The sequence below is a fragment of the Heterodontus francisci genome, chromosome 21 (genome assembly GCF_036365525.1).
Source record: "Heterodontus francisci isolate sHetFra1 chromosome 21, sHetFra1.hap1, whole genome shotgun sequence".
NCBI classification, from domain to species: domain Eukaryota; kingdom Metazoa; phylum Chordata; class Chondrichthyes; order Heterodontiformes; family Heterodontidae; genus Heterodontus; species Heterodontus francisci.
In genome coordinates this window covers 30,295,144-30,309,448 of record NC_090391.1, presented here as the reverse complement: position 1 = coordinate 30,309,448, position 14,305 = coordinate 30,295,144, and the positions used below count along the sequence as shown (strand labels likewise).

At 45.9% G+C, this 14,305-nt stretch overlaps 1 pseudogene; it reads right to left on the bottom strand.

Moving 5' to 3' along the window:
* Window positions 1–921: 921 nt before the first annotated feature.
* On the bottom strand, window positions 922–10,488 carry LOC137381073 (uncharacterized; annotated as a pseudogene).
* Between the last annotated feature and the right edge of the window lie 3,817 nt (window positions 10,489–14,305).

Here is a 14,305-nt window from a genome sequence, read left to right as displayed (position 1 = left end):
AAGAGAATTGAATAATTATCTGAAGGGAAGAAAAATAGATGGCTATGGGGAAAGGACAGCAGAGTGAGAGTAGATAAGTTAACTGCCAAGCTTTTTATGAAATAAAACCAGGCATCTTGACCTTACCAGGATGCTGCCTGGACTGGAGGGCATGTCCTACGAAGAAAGATTGAGGGAGCTGGGGCTTTTCTCATTGGAGCGAAGAAGGATGAGAGGTTACTTGATAGAGGGGTACAAGATGATGAGAGGCATAGATAGAGTTGATAGACAGAGACTTTTTCCCAGGGTGGAAAGGGCTATCACCAGGGGGCATAATTTTAAGGTGATTGGAGGAAGGTTTCGGGGAGATGTCAGAGGTTGGTTCTTTACACAGAGAGTGGTGGGTGCGTGGAATGCGCTGCCGGCGGTAGTAGTCGAAGCAGATACATTAGGGGCATTTAAGCGACTCTTGGATAGGTACATGGATGATAGCAGAATGAAGCGTATGTCGGTAGTTTGATCTTCGAGTAGGTTAAAGTTTCGGCACAACATCGTGGGCCGAAGGGCCTGTACTGTGCTGTACTGTTCTATGTTCTATGTTCTATTTTCCATGACTCTGATTGGCAGTTAACTGTCAGTCACCATAAACTGGTGCATTCTCCATGGCAACGTCTCTACCAATCAGAATCCACTTGCCAACCAATCAGCACTCTCTTACATAGTATAAATGTATTGCTTATCTTTACATTGGTATTCTATAGATTTGTCCTGATGGGTGAAAGATGAAAATGTTCGACAAATGTTTTTGTTTTCAGCAATACTCAAAAAAATTAAGAAGTATATCAAATTGTCTCAAAAGTAGAACCTTATATTAATTCACTTCTGTCCCACATCGGAATTTGCAGGCTTTTATTATGAGATTCGTCAATCGAAACCAATGTCTTAATTGATCGTTTTAAACGTGGCTCTCTGATAGGTTGTGAAATCTTCCATTTCAGATCCCGCCAGTCGGCGGTTTGCTGCGCTGGTAATTTTATCATGAAGGCAGTTTTGTGTGGTCACTTGGCTCCCGCTTTTCCCAGTCCTTTGACTACTTGCCCTCTCCCAGACATGTCGCCTCTTCACTCGAATCAGTCTTGAATGAGAAGGGAACTTCTACAGGCTCCTTTTTTTTTAATACAGCCTGCCCCGAACTGCCTTCGAATAAGGACAGATGGAGAGCAGGAAAAGGAGGAGACCAAGTGAGGATTAAACAGAGTGTGGGAGAGGAGAGAGACAGTACAGAGAATGGTCTCTGATCGCTCTGCGCCCCCATCTCCAGCTTCAACCGTTTTCACAATCATAGAACCGAAGTATAAACTCTGACAGACTGGGACTCCATCACCAGGTATTTTCAGATGCCCTGGGCTTTTCACTAACCACGTGTTACAATGAACAGACAGTAATATTCCTTTCTAAATATCTTCTATCTCAAGTCAACCTGTCTCCTACCATTCCAGTCTGCAGTCCACTCCAGTTACTGCGCTCCTATCTCCACTGGCTCGAATTTCAACAGGGTTCCCGCTGGCCCTGAATTCCCCAGAGCAGAGGAAATGTATCTGCAGCTTTTTTATTGGATGTGGGCGTCACTGTCAAGGCCAGCATTTGTTGTTCATCTCGAATTAACAACTGAGTGACTTGCAAGGCAATTTCAGGGGGCAGTTAAGAGTAAACCACATTGCAGTGGGTCTGGAGTCACATGTATGCCAGACCAGGTAAGTACGGCAGATGTCCATCCCTAAAGGGCATTTGTGAACGAAATTTATTTTTTTGCTGACAATTGATGATAGTTTCATGGCACCATTACTGAGACTGTCTTTCATAGAATCATATAATAGAATCATAGAAAGTTTATAGCACAGAAAGAGGCCACTTGGCCCATCGTGTCTGCACCGACGGTGAATCGAGCCACCCAGACTAACCCATCTTCCAGCATTTATTCCATAGCCCTGCACGTGACAGCACTCCAGGTGTATATCCAGACTCCTTTTGAATGAGTTGAGCGTTCCTGCCTTTACAGCCCTGACAGAAAGTGAGTTCCAGAGCCCCGCCACCCACAGGGTGAAAAACATTTCCTCATCTCCCCTAGAAGCTTTCTACCAATCACTTTAAATCTATGCCCCACTCGTCATTGACCTCTCTGGTATGATAAATAGGCCCTTCACTTCCACTCTATCCAGGCCCCTCAAAATGTTGTACGTCTCCATCAGATCTCCACTCAGCCTCCTCTGTTCCAAGGAAAACAACCACTGCCTATCCAATCTTTCATCACATCTGTATTTTTCCAGTCCTGGCAACATCCTCATAAATCTCCTCTGTACCCTAGTGTAATTTCTGAAATGAGGTGACAGATTTTTCAGTTCCAGAATTTTTTTTCTATTTATTTATTGAATTTAAATTCCACCAGCTGCCGTGGTGGGATTTGAAACAACATCCCCAAAATATTATCCTGGACTTCTGGATTACCAGCTCAGTGACATTACTACACCAACGTCTGCCCTTCAACAGGGAGAATGGGCGCTCAGTTCTCAGTTTCTCCTCAGGCTTTCAATCATATTCAAACAAAGTTACTCTCTTTGTCTCTCTCCAACCTTAGCTCCTTCTTCTATCCCCCACCACCACATACACACACACACACACACACACACACGTACACACACACACGTACACACACACACACACACGTACACACACACACACACACACACACACACACACACACACACACACACACACACACACACACACACACACACACACACACACACACACACACACACACACACACACACACATTGACCTGAAACGTTAACTCAGGTTCACTCTCCAGAGATGCTGCCAAACCTGCTGAGTGTTTCCAGCACTTTCTTTGTCCACTTCGCCTTGAATGTTGTTTCCTTCTCCACTTTCTGCCAGCTCGCCATATTCCTTGATTATATGAGAGACCAAAAATCTGTCCATCCCGACCTGAAATGTATTCAATGACAGGGAATCCACAACACTATGGGGACGAGCATTCCAAAGTTTCACAGCCCTTTGAGTGAAGTAATTTCACCTCATCCAACTCCTAAATGATCGCACCCATATCCTGAGACTGTGTCCCCCTGTGTTACATTCCTCGACAAGCGGATACAATCTCTTATTGTCTACCATATCCAGCTCCTTCAGAATCTTGCATGTTTCAATGAGATTGCCTCTCATTCTCTAAACTCCAGACAATATAGACTCAATATGCTCAGCCTCCCTTATTAGGGAAACCCCCTCACCCTAAGATTTACTGAACCTTCGCTGAACCGCCTCCAATACAAGTATATCCTTTCTTAAATGTTGAGATGAAAACTGCACACCGTACTCCAGATGTGGTCTCACCAATAGCCTGTACAATTGTAACAAGACTTCTTTATTCCTTTACTCCAACCCCCTTGTAATAAAGGCTGACATGACATTTTGCCTTCCTAAATGGTTGCTGTGCCTGCACGCGAAATTTCTGTATTCCTCTACAAGCTTACCCAAGACTGTTTGAACAGCAGCACTTACAAGTTTCAGGGACAGGTTAGGTACTGAATAATCCGCGCTCTGCCAGACAGTGCACAGTCAGGCACTGACAGTTAGGTTCTCTCCTGATGTCCAGGAAAATCTAGGATGGATAAACTCACCTGCACATCATAGGGGGAGACAATATCTGTCTCACACACAGCACTGAACGTGTGCTCTCAGACACAGTAACTGCCCACCTGTCCATACAGTCCAGGGAAACAGTCCAGGTGAGACACTGCCCCTGCGATCTCCCATCAACTTTCCATCAGCAGAGAGAAAGGCAAGGGTGAGGACAGGAGCAGTCCCAGCTTCCAAATGGTACTGCACTTTGATGAGACAAGCGATGCATTCTTGCCCCTCACAGATATTTCACCACAGACAGGGACATTATTAATCTCACACTTTGGAAATGTGTCAGAGACTGAGAAATAACAACGTTCCAGATTAACCCTCTCTTGCTTGTCGAGCTGTCTGCAGTCTGGCAGCTGAGGGCAGTTGGTTAATACCCTCAGTGACCCTGTGTATCATTCTGATTAAATTAATCAGATACTTTTGTCATTATGAAAATTTCAAACAAGGTTAACTGTCAGTCATCATAAACTGTTGTATTTTCCATGGCAACGCCTCTACCAATAAGAGTCCAGCTGCCAACCAATCAGCACTCTCTTCTTATACAGTATAATTTCTTGCTTCTCCTTACATTGGTATTCTTGCGGCTTGTCCTGATGAGTGCAAGACGAAAACTTCGATAAAATGTCTCTATTGTCAGCAATACTCAAGCTCTGAGCAACCAAACGACTAATTTTATCTGCAAATGTTGCCTCATAGATTAACTCCTACACAATCCCAGCAAATACACTGAGACCCTCTTCCCTCCCACCTCTCACCAGGATTGGTTTGAGAAATTTCCCTTCAGGGTCACAGTCGGTGAAAGATTATTTACATCAGAAGATACTGAGAGAAACTGAGAGAAGGGTTCTATCTAGTTGAATAGTTCTAGATTGTTAAGTCAGTTTCAATTGCAAACACTCAGTTGGACATCAGTGAAGTCAATTTCAGTCGGAAATTTCGGCGCACACTCCAGTGCCAGTACTGAGGGAGTGCTGCTCTGTCAGAAGTACCGTCGACCAGATCAGATATTAAAATAAGACGCCAATTGCCCTCTCAGGTAGATGTAACAGATCCCATGGCATTAGTCTGAAGAAGAGCAGTAGTGGTGGTGGGGGGGGGTGGGTCTCCCCGGTATCCTGTGGCCGAATATTTATCAGTCAACCAACATTACTGCAGCAAATTATCTAGGTTTTGGAATCTGGCTTTTGCGGGGTCTTGCTGTGCATAAACTGGCTTCCGATTTTCCTCCATCACAACAGCGACTGCACTTCCCGTATTACTTCATTGGCTGTTGAGCGTTAGGAGACGCACTGAGGTCGTGAAGGGCGCTATAGAAATGCAAGTCTTTCTTCACTGCTGACAACGCATCATTCCGGGAATACAGAGTCTGAATTTCAAAGATTTAATATTTAAATCACGTATACAAAAACTGTGTGCCGACATTATTAACAATATATCAACACTCTTTGCTACTCAAGTCCTTCCCAAAGGAGTTCCCATGGTTTCAGTATGAGGATTGTCAGTGTATTGTCATCAGTCAGGTTTTAATAGATGCTCATAGTCTGTGGTCTCTCAGAACCCGTGTCTGAGGGATCTTGCTCACAGTCTGAAGTATCACTGCTGTCCCCAGTGCAGTCTGCTCTAGCCCGCTTCCTGGCCGTGTGGCCGCACTGGGTTGTGGAATGGACGCGGGCACGGGTGCAATGTCACCCCGCGAGAGGGCAGAATGCACCAGATGCACGGTGCCAATCTCATGCGGCCAGGACTCAGCACTGACCGGTGGGAGAGTTGACTGCAGCAGAGCTGTGACACGACCGAAGCCACGGTCAATATATCCAACCAGCCTTTCCAAACCGGATGAGACAGTGCAGGTTAGAGCCTGAAAGGCGCCTGTTTGAGCCTCAATCAACGATGCCAGGGCGGGGACCACCGGATCCTGGGCAGGGGGCATCACTGTGGCATCCGTGGAGCTGACCGTAGGCTCCTTGGTGGACTGCACCGTGGTGAGGTCTTGTGACAGAGCACCACCCAGTATGGACACAGACTCCTCCATCCTCTCAGACAGGGTGAGGCAGTTCTTGGACAGGTTGTCCAGTGCCTCCAGCAGTTGATGATGCACATGGAAGATCCTCCTTTTAAAGGCTGGGCTAGTGAACTCTCCATCCTTGTCCTCTTCGGCAGAGCTGGAAGCTGAGCTTGTCCTTCGGCCATCCATCTCCTGCACTCTCCTTTCCACTGTGGCCAGCTTCTGCTCATCATTCCTGAATGATTCACTCTCTGTGCATCCAGACAACTGGACATCTCTTCCACCAGCGAATCCCGTGTTGGTGTCCTGGAAGTTTGGAGCCGGTGACAAAGCCTTTTCTGTTCGCTGGTCCTCTTCCATCTCATACACCGCAGGACCCAAGTAATGGCTCAGACCTGGAACAGAGGGGAGAGGAGCAAGTGTCAGTGTGTGAGGGGAAGTTTAGATAGCAGCAAGGTGAGGGGGCAGCACAATGTGAGTGCAGGGGCGCCACAACGTCCACGTGATTGCTTAACAGAAGAGAGAGGATAAGAGTATTAGATCTTCACCCTGTGTCAACCGGCCTCCAACACTGTCATTCTGCATTTTTCTCCAGCTGCCGAGCCATATGATATCCAGAGATTCTTGCTCCAACTGGGTGAGCTCCTGAATACAGGTCCTCTTCCTGGGCTTGTGTGCCAGTTTGTCCTGTGGAGAGAGTGGGAGGAAGTTAGTCTCTGCTGTCTGAGGCTGTAATCTGCAGAGGTGTTGGGGCAACTCCAGATAAAGGAAGAAAACGTGCATTTTTATAGCACCATTCAGGAATCAAGATGTCCCGAACACTCTACAGCCACTGGAGGACTTTGGAAATCTCGTCACTGCTGTAATGTAGGAAATGCTGCTGCCAATTTTCCAGCAGCGTGCTCCCACTTTGTGATCAATGACCAGATAATGTGTTTCAGTGCAGTTTGTTGGGGGATAAATGTTCGCCCAGGGAACCCAGGTGAACTCTCTTGTTCTCCTTCAAAATAGTGCAATGAGATTGTTTACACCCTCTGAGAGGACAGGACCGTGGTCTGACATCCAGGGCAATTTGGCAAATGGGATCCAAAATTGGCTTAGTGGCAGGAAACAGAGGGTAATAGTCGGCGGGTGTAGTTGCGAGTGGAAGCCTGTGACCAGTGGTGTACCACAGGGATCGGTGCTTGGACCCTTGCTGTTTGTAGAGTACATTAATGATTTAGACATGAATATAATAGGTATGATTAGTAAGTTTGCAGATGACACGATAATTGGTGTTGTCGTAAATAGTGATGAGGGAAGCCTTAGATTACAGGATGATATAGATGGGCTGGTAAGATGGGCGGAGCAGTGGCAAATGGAATGTAATCCTGAGAAGTGTGAGGTGATGCATTTTGAGAGGACCTGCAAGCCAAATGAATATACGATGGATGATAGGAAGTGCAGAGGGTCAGAGAGACCTTGGTGTACTTGCCCATAGATCACTGAAGGCCGCAGCACCGGTAGATAAAATGGTTAGGAAGGCAGATGGGATACATGCCCTTATTAGGCAAGGCATAAAAATAAGAGCAGGGAGGTTATGATGGATCTGTATAAAACGCTAGTTAGGCCACAGCTGGAGTATTGTGTTCAGTACTGGGCTCCAGACTATAGGAAGGATGCGATTTCACTGGAGAAGGCGAGGGTTGTTTTCCATAGAGCAGCGATGGCTGAGGGGGGACATGATTGAGGTAGACTAAATAATGAAGGGCATTGATAGGTTAGATAGAAAGAAACGTTTTCTCTTAGTGGAGTGGTCAATAACCAGGGGGCACAGATTTAAGCGACGGGGAAGGAGGTTTAGAGGGGATTGAGGAAAAATGTTTTCACCCAGAGCGTGGTTGGAATCTGGAACGCACTGCCTGAAGGTGTGTTAGAGGCAGAAACCCACACAACACTTAAGAAGAATTTAGATGAGCACTTGAAACGCCATAACATGCAAGGCGATAGGCCAAGTGCTGGAAAATGGGATTAGAATCGTTAGGTGCTTGATGGCCGGCACAGACACCATGGGCTGAAGGGCCTGTTTCTGTGCTGTATAAATTTATGACTATCTCACCTAAACTTAAACACCATTGTTAACCTAGATAATGCTCTTTAGTCTGTGAAATAGGACTGTAATCCACCATCTCTGACCCGAAGGTGACCTACTGAACTATGGAAGATACAAACAAAGATACGGGGCTGCATTTGTATTGCAACTTTGAAGACCAGATAGCGTTGTCAAATGCTTTATCGCCAATGAAGTACTTTGAAGTGTATTCGCTGTTGGAATGGCTGAAATGCGGCAGTCACTGTGTACACAGCAAGATCCCAAATTCAGCAATGTGATTCTGACCTGATCATCTGCTTTTGTGTTGCTGATTGAGGGATTAATATTGGGGAGAATTGTCCCTCTGCTCTTCCTCCACATAGTGGCCATGGGATCATTTACATCTACCTGAAAGGCCTGACGGGATCTCTCTTTGTCATTGCATCGGAAACGTGTCACCTCTGACTGTCTTACAATTGTATGGGGACCTGGTGAGACTGCACCTGGAGTACTGTGTACAGTTTGGTCTCCGCACCGATCGAAGGATATATTTCCCTGGAGGTAGTTCTGGTTTGGTACCACGGATGAGACGGTTGTCCTACGTTGTGATGCTGAGCAAATTGTGCTCATACTCTCGGCAGTTTAGAAGAATGAGAGGTGGTGGTTCACATTCGTACCAACGACTTAGGTAGAAAGAGGTATGAGGTCCTGCAACAAGAATTTAGGGAGCTAGGTGGCAGATTAAAAAGCAGCACGTCAAAAGTTGTAATCTCTGGATTACTCCCGGTACCATGTCCTACTGAGCATAGGAAGAGAATGATAGAGCAGATGAATGCGTGGCTGATGAAATGGTGCATGAGGGAGGGCTTTAGTTTGCTAGATCACTGGGTCTGTTTCTGGCGAAGGTGTGACCTGTACAAGTTGGAAACGTTGCACCTGGCCCAGAACGGGACCAACATACTTGCTGGGAGGTTTGTTAGTGCTTTTGGCGGGGTAGGGGTGGGGTGGTTAAATTATTTTGTCAGGGGATGGGATACAGAGTGGCAGTACAGTAAGGGGTGATACGCAGTCTAATATGGAGGAGCAATTGAGACAGTCTGGAAGGCAGTGCAAGTATAGACCTGTTAATGCACAAGCGAATAAATGCAAGGCTGGATTACATCTGTTTTAAAGAAAGGATTCTTCCTAGTAAGGCTGATGAATTGAGGGCGTTGATTAACACATGGGAATATGATATTATTGCTATCAAAGTGACATGGTTGAGGAAAGGGCAGGCCAGGCAGCTCAATATTCCAGGGTATAGAATCTTCAGGCGTGACAGGGGAGGGGCTAAAAGAGGAGGTGGCATTGGACTGTTGATCTGGAAGTCAATTACTGCAGTAAGGAGGGATGATATCTTAGAAGGTTCCTCAAAAGCGGAGGGGTCAATAATCAGTGGGCACAGATTTCAGGTAAGGGGCAGGAGGTTTAGACGGGACGTGAGGAAAAAAAATTTCACCCAGAGGGTGGTTGGAATCTGGAACACACTGACTCAAGGGGTGGCAGAGGCAGGAAACCTCACAACATTTAAGAAGTATTTAGATGAGCACTTGAAACGCTGTAGCGTGAAGGCTACGGGCCAAGTACTGGAAAATGGGATTAGAATAGATAGGTGCTTGATGACTGGCACAGACATGATGGGTCGAATCACTTGTTTCTGTGCTGTATAACTCAATGATCGCATTGAAACATATATAAAACTGAAGGAGGTTGATAAGGTAGACACTGAGTGGGTTTTCCTCTGGCTGGGGAATCTAGACACAGGGACACAGCCTCAGTATTAGGAGCCAATCATGTAGGACTGAGAGGAGGAGAAATGTATTCACTCAGAGGATGTGAAACATTGGAATTCTTCATCTCAGAATGTTGCAGACGCCTCATCTTTGAGTATTAACAAGTCTGTGATTGATATTTTTGTAAACTCTCAGGGAATCGAGGAATATGGGGAGCAGGTGGAAAAATTGAGCTGATGCAGAAGATCAGCCATGATTGTATTGAAGGTTGGAGCAGATTTGAGGGACCATATGATCTATCCCTGCTCCTCGTGGCCTTAGGCAGCACTTGCTAATTGGTGTGTCAAGTTAGCTTGTTGTGCTCAGGTCCTGGAGTGGAACCTGAACTCACAAAGTTGTGACTGAGAGGTCACAGTGTTACCAACAGAGCCGCAGAACTATGCACCAGAATGAGAGCAGGAATGAGGGTCTTCAGTTAATGTGGAGAGACTGGAGAAGCTGGGATTGTTCTCCTTAGAGCAGGGTAATAAAATGGGAGATTTAATAGAGGTGTTCAAATTGGGCGGGTTTTATGCAGCAAATAAGGAGAAACTATTTTTCTGCACCTGTTCAAATCGAGCAGGGAGATCTTCCATGTCACACGTGACTTGTTTAACCCAATCATGGTAAGGACGCACTTCTGACAGTGTCGCAGTCCCTGAGCAGTGCACCAGGAGTCTTACCCTTGCAGTACGGGTGATGTCATTGAACTTCTTGCGGCACTGCCCCCCTGTCCGAATGATATCAGTCCTGGCATTCACATTGAGGGCCACCTCGTCACAGGCCTGGTGTAGTGTCTGTCTGGGCATCTTCCTCCCATCCGAGGGGAAGAAGACTTACTTGAGGGACCTCACCTGCTCCATCAGAATCTCCACTGCTGCATCGCTGAATCTCGGAGCTTTCGAGTCCGACATGTTTCAGGGACGGAGGCAGCGAAGAAGCAGCGACTGCAGCCGAAGTGATGGAGGAGAGAGAGGTTTAAAGAGCGCCGTGCCCGCCGGAAATCCCAGCCGCCGGAAATTCCCAACCTTCCAGCTGGGCGAACAGTCCGTCAGTGCACCGCACGCTGGTTACTTATCCCAATCCCATACAAAGACAGGCCGCCAGTCAAAGTGATTCCTGCCAATGACAGGAGTTTTCAACACTCCCGCCTGATATCTGTCCGCACTCAAAATTCTCCCTGGTTCAGACAGCAGCGGTGCTGCTCTATAAAGAGCTGTGTTAAAGCACCACAAACACTGTCTGAAATGCAACCCCCACCTCTTATTTAATGTTGAATTCCTTGCCTTAACATTTGCAGCACATCACACAGACAGTATTCTGCAGGTATTTTGTTCAATACAAACTTGCTGACTGATTTCTTTGAACAGGAGATAAATACACCATACACAGATTGTCAAATAGATGATTAATAGTGTATCTATGACTAACTGTACTGTGTATGAATGTAATATTAATTCTGTATCTGTCAGTATCTGGTTTTGTGTGTGAATGTGCTATGAATTTTTCATCTGTCACTATCTGGGACTATGTGTGAATACAGGATTAATTCTGACTCAGATAAAAACTGAAGGTGCTGGGAATACTCAGCAGCAGAGTTAATTTTTCAGGTCTGCGACCTTTCATCGGAACTGTTAAAGGATAGAAATGTAACAGGCTATGAACAAGTGAAGACTGGGCGGGGTTGAGGGGAAGAAGAACACAAGGGAAGGTGTGTGAGAGGATGAGGGCAGGAGAGAATAAATGATAAAGAGGTCATGGAACAAAGGCAAAGTGAGTGTCAATTTTTGTACTAAAAGACATAGCATTATTCTGGAGAGAGTGTTAATGACAGAATAATGAACAGATCTGTCCAAATGCAAACATCTGGAAAAGAAGAAGTTTGATGCAGGCCCATGGTTAAAATAAAATGAAATACAAAAGTCAAGTCATACTCTGAAGTTTCTGAGCTCACTGTTGAGTCCAGGAGGCTGTCGTGTGCCTACATTCTGTCCCTGTCACTCTCTGCTACTGTGAGTGCATGTGGGAATAATTCTGTCTGTCACTCTCTGGTCATTCTCGATCTGAAACTTCCTGATACTTGAAACTTCCTGATACTATGCATGAGGGACGGAGACACTCTCTACGTGTAAATCTCTGCTACAGATTATGAGTTTGGGATTCATTCGACCCCCTCTGGTACTGTGGGTGATGTAATCATTCTGTGTCTGGTCAGTCTCTCGTACTCTATGCTATTGTGGGGTACAAAATGTACATACTGTATCTGTCAGTCCCCGATAAAATATGATTTCTGCATTAATTCTGCATTGGTCTGACGGTGTTACTGCATATGAGTGTGGGATTCATTCTGTACTTGTCCGTTTCTGGGACTGTGTGTGTATGGGATGTATTCAGTTTCTCTTCGCTCTGATACTTTAAGTGTGAGTTCAGTTCTATACCTGAGGATGAGTTTATTTTGTTGCTGTTGTTGTTTGTAGCAATCTCTGGTATAACGGGTAACTGAGAGATTATTTCTGTGGCTGCTTGCATCTGGTCCTGTGCAGTAGTGGGATTCATTTTGCATTCATTCTTCGCCTGCTTGGGAGTCTTGACATGAGTGGCGCCGGCTGGAGGAGCCGTTTTGGCGGCTGCTGTATCGGTCATGTCCCGGACTTAACACAAATTCTCTCTGTCAGTCAGAACTGGGTCAGAAATGAAGCCGGTGGTGGCGACACTGAGCATCTTAAATGCAGTGAGTGGACGGGGCGGAGACAACCTGCTGTCTCTCTATGTTTCCCTCTTTTCCTAAATATTCCAATTCCACTGAAATTCTGGAACTACAGAGTCCCAGACTGGATCCTTCTTGTCTCTGATACCTCTTGTCGAACAGGATTCACTCGAATTAAATACTCCGATTTCAACTTAAACACATTTATTTCTGCACTGTTTGCCCTCTCCCTCGATCACTGCCATGTTCTCTACTTTTGTTAGACTGAAGTCTGAAATTAGCATGAATTTTACCTTGAATTCCCACTTTGGGAATGAGCAGGGGAGCAATGCGTTTATTTGACTGGAAAATCTAGGTATTTTACTCAAGAGGAACTCGAATATCTGGCGCTGAGTCCGGACCCACGTTCACAGGGCATTAAACTAACAGGAGCCAGTCAGGAAGACAGAGGCGTGGTGGTAATGACAGTGGTTTAGTAATATGCAGAAACCCAGACAATTGTTTGCGGACATGGGATCGAATCCCACCACAGCAGGTGGTAAATACTGCGCATTCTCGGGAGTATTTGTAGTTTCTCATCTCAGTAAATGTTATGCACTCTGAGGCCGGTGCTCTTGAAGCTCAGGTTGCTCCGCTGAAACAGTGAACATTTGATGGGAGGTTCAATGGAGGAGTTGAAATTCAGGAAGGATGTGCATGTATTCTACAAAGAGAAAGGGTTTCCCCATACAGGTGGGTCGGTCACAACATAATTATGGTATTAAAGCACGATTACAGCACAGACGGCGGCCATTCAGACCGTGCTGATCTGCACAAGAGCAAGTTAGCTAATCCCACTCCCCTTGCCTTTTCCTTGTAACCCTGCATTTTTCTCTTCAGCTAATTATCCAATTTCACTTTGAAAACCACGATTGAATCTGCCTCCACCACACTATCAGACAGTGCATTCCAGATCCAAACCACTCACTGTACAAGAAAAGTTTTTTTTTTAATTTTCCCTCATGTTGCCTCTGGCAGTTTTACCAATCACCTTAAATCGGTGTCCTCTCGTTCTTGCCGCTTCTCCCAATGGGAACAGTTTCTCCCATTCTTCTCTGTCCAGATGAGTTTGAACACCTCGATTGACTCTCCTCGCAGCCTTCTCTTCTCGAAGGAAAGCAGTTCCAGCTTCTCCAATCTATCCATGTAACTGAAGTCCCTCATCCCTGGAACTATTCTTGTAGGGTGGCACAGTGGTGCAGTGGTTCGCACCGCAACCTCACAGCTCCAGCGACCCAGGTTTAATTCTGGGTACTGCCTGTGTGGAGTTTGCAAGTTCTCCCTGTGTCTGCTTGGGTTTTCACCGGGTACTCCGGTTTCCCCCCATCACCAAAAGGTTGAAAGGTAAATTGGACAATATAAATTGCCACTAGTATAGGTAGGTGGTAGGGGAATATAGGGACAGGTGGGGATGTGGCAGGAATATGGGATTAGTGTAGGATTAGTATAAATGGGTGGTTGATGGTCGGCACAGACACGTTGGGTCGAAGGGCCTGTTTCAGTGCTGTATCTCTAAACTAAAAAAATAAGTAAATTTTTTCTGCATTCTCTCTGTACTTCAAACAGAAAATGTGGTGTCCAGAATTGGACACAATATTCCAAGAACCCGTGTTTTTCAAAGCTTCACCATAACTTCCCTGCTTTTGCACCCTCTGCTCTGTTTATGAAGCCCAGGATCCATCTGCCATATTTCTCTTTCTCAATCTGTCCTGACACCCTCAATGAATTTTGTTTAGTTTCGAGATACAGCTTTGAAACAGGCCCTTCGGCCCACCGAGTCTTTGCCGACCATCAACCACCCATTTATACTAATCCAATATTCCTACCACATCTCCACCTGTCCCGATATCCTCCTACACAAATTAGGGGTAATTTATAATGGCTAATTTACCTGTCAACTTGCAAGTCTTTTGGCTTGTGGGAGGAAACCGGAGCACCCGAAGAAAACCCACGCAGACACAGGGAGAACTTGCAAACTCCACTCA